The following is a 9,975-nucleotide window of genomic DNA, read 5'->3' on the forward strand; positions in this document are numbered from 1 at the left end:
ACACAGACCTTACACACTTCATCAAAATTAACTCAAAGTGGATCATAGATATAAATGTAAAATGCAAAACATATAAAACTCTTAGAAGATAGCAAAATAGAAAATCTAGATGATCTAGGATTTGGTGATGCCATTTTATATATAAGACCAAAGGCACAATCCATTCAATAACAATTGATATGTTGGATTCATTAAAATAAAAACCTTCTACTCTGTGAAAGACACTTTCAAGAACATGAGAATACAAGCCACAGTCTGGCAGAAAATCTTTGCAAAAGACATATCTCACAAAGAATTGTTATCTAAAATATAAAGAACTCTTAAAACTCAACAGTAAGAAAATAATCAAACAGATTTAAAAATAGGCAAAGGATATAAACAGACACCTAAGCCACAGAGATATAGAAATGGCAAATAGCATATGAAGAGATACTCAACACTGTATGTCATCAGAGAATGAGATACCACCTGTTAGAAGGATTAAAATCCAAAATACAAATAACACATATGCTGTCAAGGATATAGACCAGCAGGAATTCTCATCCATGGCTTGTGGAAATGCAAAATGGTAGAGCCACTTTGGAAGACAATTTGGCAATTTCTTATGAAACTAAACGTATTCTTACCATACAATCCAGTAATTGCACTCCCTGGTATTTACCTAAGTTAGTTGAAAACTTATATCCACACAGAAGCATGCACACCAATGTGTGTAGCAGCTTTATTCATAATTGCCAAAACTTGGAAGGAACCAAGGTATCCTTCAGTAGTTGAATGGATAAATAAACTGTGATACATCCAGACAATGACATTTTATTCAGAGCTAGAGAGGAATGAGTTATCAAACCATGAAAAGACATGAAGGAACCTTGAATATACATTCCTGGAATGAAACTGATCTGAAAAGACTACATTCTGTGTGATTACAAATATATGGCATTCTAGAAAAGACAAAGCTATAAATACATTTAAAAGACTGGTGGTTGCCAGGGGCTGGGGAGAAGGGAGGGGTAAATAGGTGAAGCACAGGTGAATTTTAGGGACTGGACATTCATCTGTATGATACTATAATGGTGGATACAAGTCATTATACATTTGTCCAAACCCATAGAATGTAAAACACCAAGAGTGAACCCTAATGTAAACTATGAACTTCGCATGATAATATGTCAATGTAAGCTCAACCGTTGTAACAAATGTATCATTTTGATTAGGAATATTGAGAGTGGGGAAGTCTGTGCCTGTGTGAGGCAGGGGGTATATGGAAACTCTCTGTGCTTTCCTCTTAATTTTGCTGTGAACCTAAAACTGTCCTAAAAATATAAATTCCATTTAAAAAATAAAAAATAATAGAAACCTTGTAGTATATCTTTATAATTCCTTCAAATAACTAGAGATTCCTCACACTCAATGTTCTAACACATTGATGTCTCTAACACATTTTCACTGTGTCACAAGTAAGGATTTGTTCAATTAGTTACTAACATATTAACATTTCTGAGTGATTTGATTTCTGTAAATTTGAAGCAAATTAAAGCTTTCTCTGTTTTAATCTAAATCTAATATCCTAAATCTAACATTATGACATATATTTGGTAGAGAAAGATAAGTGTAAAGTTACAGTTAGTGAATAGAATTATATATAACTGAAGTTACATTACTAATCCAGTGATTAAGAATTATTTCTTAATTCTTTCATTCTCCACAAATATGAGAGTTATCATACATACTGTAGATGTTCATCACCAATATCCATGTTGCCTTCTCTTCTGGACAGGTAGAAAACTGCATTTTTTGGCACTTTTGCAGTCAATCTTCAAGAGTAGGATAAATGCAAAGAGATACATTCAGACACATTATTCTAAAAATGTTAAAAGACAAAGAGAATGAATCCTCATATACTAGGGAACTACTGATTTAAAAGTCAGTTGCACAAAACATTATGCATTCAGTGGTATTGTTGGTCCTATAACAAATAGAAATGCAGTATATTTCATAACAACAGCATAAGAGGGTGGGTGGGAATAAAGCTGTATCAGAGTAAAGAAATAATACAAGATAGTAACTTGAATCTACAGAATTAAATGAATAAATAAATAAGTGGTAAATAATAAGGTTAATAAAATAAACTCCATAAATGTAAACATGTTCTCCTTTCTTCTCTAAGCTTTTTTAAAGGCATAAAATTATATAAAGTAATAAATATAGCAATGTATCATTGGGTTTGTGATGTTTATAAATGTAATATGTATAATAGTAATAACACAAAAAGTGTAAAGAGGGAATAGAGCTATATAGAAGTAACATTTTAATACCTCACTGGAATTGAGTTAATATAAACTTAATGTAGTTTCTGATAACTGAAGATGTATATGTACACCTAGAGCAACCACTATGAAAATAACTAAAAAAAATACAGTGAAAAAATAATCAAAAGAATTAAAATGTTACCCTAGAAAATAATCTCTTAATGAAAAATAAAGCAATAAAGGAGGAATAGAGGAGCAAAAATAGATGCAATGCATATATAAAACAAGAAGTAAAGTAGTAGCAGGTATAAATTCCAACTATATCCATTATAATATTAAATGTGAATGGATTAAAATCCAATCAAAATACAAATATTTTCACATAGGATTTAAAAATATTATCTAACTATGAACTGTTTACAGGAGACACACTTTAGATTCAAAGATACAAATAGATTGAAAGCAAAGGATGGAAAATGAAATACAAACAACAACTGTAAAAAAGGTGGAATGCTTGTACTATTATCAAAAAAAGTAGATTTTAAAACAGAAAATGGTACAAGATATAAAGAGGGCTGTTTTTAAACAATAAAAGTGTTAATCCATTATAAAAATATAACAGTTATAAACATATAACACAACAGAGCCCAAAAATGCATGAAGCAAAAGCTGACAGTATTGAATGAGAACTAGATAATTCAACAATAACAATTAGAAACTTCAATACTGCACTTTCACTACTGTATAGAACTGGGCAAAAAAAAAAAAAAAAAAAAAAATCAATTAGGTCCATATCAGCACCGTCTTGATCCAATCTATAGTTTTATTTTCCCTCTTATCTATCCCTGCTAGAATCCTGCCTCACATATATTGTTCAGATTTCTGATATTAGTTAGTAAAATATAGAAATTCTCCTCAGACTTTGAAATTGTTCCTTAGGGCATTAGAGAACTTGTTCTGATTTAGGGATGGATACAAAAATATGTGGTATGATTGGGCAAGGCATAGTGTGTGTTCTTTTGCAAGGAAAATACCTGAAGTAAAGTAACTGCTATGTCTTCATACAAGATAAGATTAGTCTTAGTAGGGAAAAAGGAGATACTTCTGTGTTTAAGATGTGTAGACTCATCTGAATTCAACAAGATGCATTCACTACAATTATCTAGGTCTCAGTCTTTCTAATAAATAATAAAAATGTTACATAGTACACCTGGAAAGGTTGTGAATTCACCTTACATTGTAATTCAGTACTTACATCAGACTTTTATTGTCTATTTTTTATTTTGTTGTTTTTCAGTAAAGCTTTCAAATGATGGAAGATCTTGTAGGGTAACCATTAAAAAAAAAATGCTAGTCCTCAGAATTTGCCTTAAGCTGAGAAGCTAAAATTTATAACTTGTCATTTTCTTTCTTTAATTAATCAAGCTTTATCACAAACAGCCTCTTATTTCAATTCTAGTACAAAATACTGCATCATTCATAGATCGTTGTCAGAGCAAAAATTAAAAACAATTCCGGGTACTTTAAATAGGAAAGAAATTCAAACAGGCTTTTTGGTGTTTACAAAATTAGTGGGAGTTCTGAAAGAGAAAGTTCTAGACTGGATCTTCTAAGAATGACTCACAAAATAACACAGAATTGCTCGATGGAGGCTTCCATTAGAGCTATGTCTAATACCAGAAGCTGCAATCATTCCATATACAACTGCCTTTCCCATCTGGGAAGCTAGAGTGGACACTATTACTTACCAGACATATCAGCCAGGAGTTGTAGGAAAATGTCTTGGGACTTGACTTCATGTTCCAAATCTCATAGGAAGATATCTACTTGTTGGAAAATAATTAAAAGAGATGCAAGTGAGTCTAAAAATGTAATTTATTTCCAATCTCTGCCAATAGATAAAAACTAGTATGGAGGGCAACTTTATGCCTAATCCAGAATATCCAGGAAATAAATGGAATCTGTATATCATGATAATTTTATTCCCATGTAATTCATTTAAAAATATACATGAATTATAATTTCTTTAATGGTCATTGCTTTTGCTTCTGAGACTCATATTTCCAGGCAATTTCCCCCCACAGAATTTGGTCATATATATTTATAATTTAAATTTATACATATATATTTATAATCAAACTTTGTATTGATTATGCATTTATATTTCTCTGCAACAAATTTGTGCATATAGAATGAATTTTAAAATATATGCATTACCATGTTGCTTTATAGTGTCACATTGAATAATTATTCTGAATTAGGTTACCATTATAGTTGCTATTGAGTTCATATTTAATCCAAGCCACAAAGTACATTTTTATTTTGAAATATAATTATCAAATAAAATGATATTATATAAGGGAAGCAGTTATAATAGAGTAGATAGATCTTTTTAAAGACTATTTTATGTACTGATGATTTGGTAATTTTAAATGTTAGAATAAAAAATTATTCAGTGATTCTTAATAACAAAATGAAAAGAAGGTATGGGCACTTTTATGAGTAGGGCTTATGGAAGATGCATTAATGATTGTTGTTAGGTACATTATTTCAGTAAAATCCGCAACAGTGGAACCCCAACATATTCTTATTAAATTAATCTAAATCCAACAAACTCATGATGAGAATGAACAAAAATGAGGAGAAATAGTCCAGGAATGACAAAAACAAGGAGTCTTGTTCCAGAGGGAAATTCATATTTCAATAAACTTGTAGGAAAATTATGAAAATATGCCTCCTATGACTCAGAAAAAAATGTTTAAGAAAATACATTGCCTCTTATTTGAAAATGCAGTTATCATATTTTGGATTTAAATATGGATTTTTTAACCACTTCCTCCTTTAAATATGTAGCACAAATACAGGTGAATAAAAGTGTTCATCAAGCTTTTTCTCACTACTAATAGTGAAAATTCAGAAAGGATATATGTGAGCAGTTTGTTATTTCCCCACATGCCTTTTACGAATTTTGAATATTCAGATACTGACATGGAGAGATACTGTCTTAATCATCATCATGCATTTGCTATCTGTTTGACATAATTTGCTGACACCTGCAACTTTATTTGCTTTGTCTCATTGTCTTTGACTTTTGAGTCTTTGACTAAGAGACATGCTTTGTCTCTTAGTCAAAGACTCATTGCTTTGTCTCATAGGAGCAATGCATCATTTTACAAGAGAGGATAGAACAGAGAAGTGTATTAACATAAACAAAGTCTCTTTACCTCTCATGGCCATGGAGAATAGAAGAGTGTTTGCAAAATAAGAAAATGGATTTATGCTGATTTTCACAATAAAGCCCTTTTCATTTTATGGTTTACTGTCATATTGTACCCAGGAAAGCATTTTTAGAAAATAGAGTAGATTGAATTCATGTCAAGAACACTAGATGATACAGACTTCTCAAAGCCAAAGGCTAAAGGAAAGAAAATCTCATTAAGTATGTTTTTCATCAGAGATTAATGGATATCTAGGTTTTTCAACATACTTCTTAATCTCAAGAAAATCACTAGACAAATTTCTATTTTGTTTTAGTGTTAGGATTTGCTGCCAGTTTCTAGACTAGATCAGGAAATTCTTATCTCTGGAATACAGTAGTTTTAATATTTTAATTGTTCTGTGAAAGTGAGAACAAAATTTAATTCAGAAATTACAGAAAGAATACTTTCTGTTTTGATCTATCTATAAAATTTCCCTTCTTTTTATAAGTATACTGCTAGTTTTGGCACATGAGCAAATATAGTTCAGTTCTATAGTCTTTTAATCTTGATAATGGACTTTCAAAACATATAGCCGCTGAAAGCTTCACTGTGTAGCCTCACGCATAATCACCTGATCTATTTAAAGAGACGTAGAAGTGGAATTGAAATAGCATTTTTTAGGATTAATTTGGTTTCTGGTAAATGATGAAAATTATAACTAGGTATTTTTATGGCTATTTTAAGAATACAATTGTATCAGATTGAAAAAAATTCTTCACCCATGTACAATGCAAATAGCTTAGTATCCTAATGAAGGAAATGGTCACATCTTTATTTAGAATAACAAGTATTTTTTTTCCAGATTCATAATGGAATTTGAGTGGTATCTGTACAAATCACACAGTATTATTGCACTCAGGTGCATGTCCAAAAGTCAGAGTGAAGCTATTTCCATCTTTGCCCTTTTTCCCTTACTTCATTTCTCTGTCTCTCTGTCCCTTTTTGTCACCCTTCATGGTTTTCTTATATGATTTATAACAAAGTATATTTGAAAAATAAGGGATGGCATATAAAAATTCAAAAAATATAAAAAGTATATATGTTTAAAAATGTCTCCCCATCCCAGACCCCAAATTTGAAACTTGGCTCATCTTTTTACTTCCCTCCCGCAGGAAGTAACCACTGATAAACACCTGTCATACAAAGTTCCAAAATATTTATCTGAAAATACCAGTATACCTGTGTGCATTTATTGATATTTTTTAGTATATGTAACTGGCTTATTCCACCCATCTTTCCATTCATTTCTTTAAATGTTTGATATCTGCACACATATATACATTAATATGTATTAAGCTATAAATATATGTATAAGATATGTATTGTCCATAGCCATGATTATTTTAAGACATATGCACAGAGGGTAAAATTGATAGATTAAAGTGTACACATATTTTTACAGATTTATATATTATAAAATATCTCCCCTATAACAGAAATGTGAACAATTTGTTTTCTCACCAATATTTAGAGCAGTACCTCCTATTCCCTACTCACACATCGACAATATTATTATAAGAAATCCTTTGATCTGAATGTAATATATCTTTGGTAATATCTATTTGAAGAAGACATTTTCCTTACTATCTGGCCTGGAAAAATTTGTGTTAGTTTTCTCAGAATCTAAAGAGGTATTTTTCCTTGGTTTTTTGTTTTACTCCTGCAGCTCAGTAGAATGTAACTATTTGGATAAAATGTGTGCACATTCAAATAATTGGACTTTTCTCTTGCAGTACTTCCCAAGGTGGTGAAAATATAGAAATGAACTTTCTTCCTGCTTTACTATCTATCTGTTAGAGACAAAATGACTTTTACAAGCTTTTGAATTGTTAAACATTTTTGTTTAAATACACAAAGCAATTAGTCATTAATGTATGCCTTTCTGGTCTTAGAGATAACTTTCGTAGCAAGGACAGAATCAAATTTATTTACTCTTGTCATCATTTGCTTTATTTTATCTGGAGATGTATTCTTTCAAACTATTGTTTTAACAACTTGGTACATTTTATTGTAGAATTGGTTTAGAAAAGAGTGAGACAAAAAGAATATAACACTCATAATTTAATAGAAACATTGGTAGATTGATTTAGTGCTATGTTGATATTATCCCTATTTTTTAAAATATTGTTATTTCAAATTCATCAGTAAAAGCAGCAATACAGTAATTCATTTACGCCTCCAACAGGTACGTAAAAATCATTTGACATAAATGTGAGAGACAATTTCATCTGAAGAAAATCATTAATATTTTAAAAAATCGATATTACATTATGATTTATTCCTTAATAGCAAAAGTATTAGTAACATGCTTAGTAACGATTATTATTATTCCATTAAGATTGGTATTTTAAAAATTTAAAACTGAGCATCATAGAATTGTGAATATTATGATTCAAGTGAGATAGCACCGTGATAACATAGTACATTTCCATTACTACATTTCCAAAGATTTCAAATTCAAATTTAATTTTCTGTATAACTTTGAGATTCTAATTTTTATTATTTTGTGTCATAAAGTGCTTTACTTGAATGAGTTTTTTAAAAACACTTCATGGTGCTCGCTTCGGCAGCACATATACTAAAATTGGAACGATACAGAGAAGATTAGCATGGCCCCTGCGCAAGGATGACACGCAAATTCGTGAAGCGTTCCATATTTTTAAAAAAATAAAAAAGTAAAAAAAAAATAAAAACACTTCATGAACTTAAACCTCCCTTCAGAATTCCAGAGTACAGGTCTTTTGCCTCCTTAGGTAGGTTTATTCCTAGGTATTTTATTCTTTTTGATGTGATGGTAAATGGGATTGTTTCCTTAATTTCTCTTTCTGATCTTTCGTTTTTAGTATAGAGAAATGCAAGAGATTTCTGTGTATTAATTTTGTATCCTGCAACCTTACCGAATTCATTGATGAGCTCTAGTCGTTTTCTGGTAGCATCTCTAGGATTTTCTATGTATAGTATCGTGTCATCCGCAAACAGTGACAGTTTTAACTTCTTTTCCAATTTGGATTCCTTTTAATACTTTTTCTTTTCTGATTGCCATGGCTAGGACTTCCAAAATTATGTTTAATAAAAGTGGCAAGATTAGACATCCTTGTCTTGTTCCTGATCTTGGAGGAAATGCTTTCAGTTTTTCACCATTGAGAATGATGTTTGCTGTGGGTTTGTCATATATGGCCTTTGTTATGTTGAGGTAGGTTCCCTCTAGGCCCACTTTCTGTAAAGTTTTTATCATAAATGGGTGTTGAATTTTGTCAAAAGCTTTTTCTGCATCTATTGAGATGATCATATGATTTTTATTCTTCAGTTTGTTAATGTGGTGTATCACATTGATTGATTTGCATATATTGAAGAATCCTTGCACTCCTGGGATAAATCCCACTTGATCATGGTGTATGAATGACCTTTTTAAGGTATTGCTGGATTTGGTTTGCTAGTATCTTGTTGAGGATTTTTGCGTCTATGTTCATCAGTGATATTGGCCTGTAATTTTCTTTTTTTGTGGTATCTCTATCTGGTTTTGGTATTGTGTGATGGTGGCTTCATAGAATGATTTTGGGAGTATTCCTTCCTCTGCAATTTTTTGCAAGAGTTTCCAAAGGGTAAGTGTTAACCCTTCTCTAAAATGTTTGATAGAATTCGCCTGTGAACGCAACTGGTCCTGGACTTTTGTTTGTTGAAAGATTTTTAATCACAGTTTCAACTTCAGTACTTGGGATTGGCCTGTTCATATTCTCTATTTCTTCCCAGAATTCCAAAAACAATAATTCCAGACTTTCCTGGAGACTTCATAAAGACGATAGGCATTTATCTACAGAGTGACATTTTGAGAGTTTCCAAGAAGGCTCCCCTGTACCATGCAGTGCTCTAAAGGCATTCTAAAAAGAATTTGCTTTGTCATCAGAATTTTTACTTTGTGTAACATCTGAAAAAAATTGCTTTAATTTATGAAATATATCTAAACCCAAAACCTCAGTGAACTCTCTTTCTTGACCATCTTGTGCCTGACCTTCTTTTGGTGAAGAAGGTAGCTTATTAAATGAATTCAGAAAAAATTCTAATACTAGGGTTTGTTTGGGTTTGGCAGAAAAGCTGACTGCTTGAGATTTCTTTTTATTTTCCCCCCATTAAAATATATCTAGAATGTGCATTTGTCTTCTCTCGGTATCTTCCTGAGTGTGTTTATTGTTGGTGTGTATATATGCATGCATATATGTGTATGGAGTGGCACTAGCAGTGAAACTAGCCATGCTGTTGAAAGAAATTTAGATTTTCTCACCCATGCTTCTCTGGAAGACCACAGTGTTAATATTCACTCTAGACTTTTTGTTGTTTTTCCAGGATGTAAAAATGACTGGTAATATGTTGGCTAATTTATATAATCTTTGTGCGTCGTGTGATTCACCCCTACTGAGACCAGTAAATCCATTACAAACAGGGCTAGGCTCACCTCTAGACAGTTATTA

General features: G+C 31.3%; 1 non-coding gene across 1 annotated transcript; it reads left to right on the forward strand.

Moving 5' to 3' along the window:
• The first annotated feature begins 8,063 nt into the window (after nt 1-8,063).
• Nucleotides 8,064-8,170, forward strand: LOC118891586. The gene has a single exon (XR_005019139.1). It is a non-coding gene; the product is annotated as a U6 spliceosomal RNA (small nuclear RNA).
• The last annotated feature ends 1,805 nt before the right edge of the window (nt 8,171-9,975 follow it).

This window comes from Balaenoptera musculus, chromosome 2 (assembly GCF_009873245.2).
Source record: "Balaenoptera musculus isolate JJ_BM4_2016_0621 chromosome 2, mBalMus1.pri.v3, whole genome shotgun sequence".
NCBI classification, from domain to species: domain Eukaryota; kingdom Metazoa; phylum Chordata; class Mammalia; order Artiodactyla; family Balaenopteridae; genus Balaenoptera; species Balaenoptera musculus.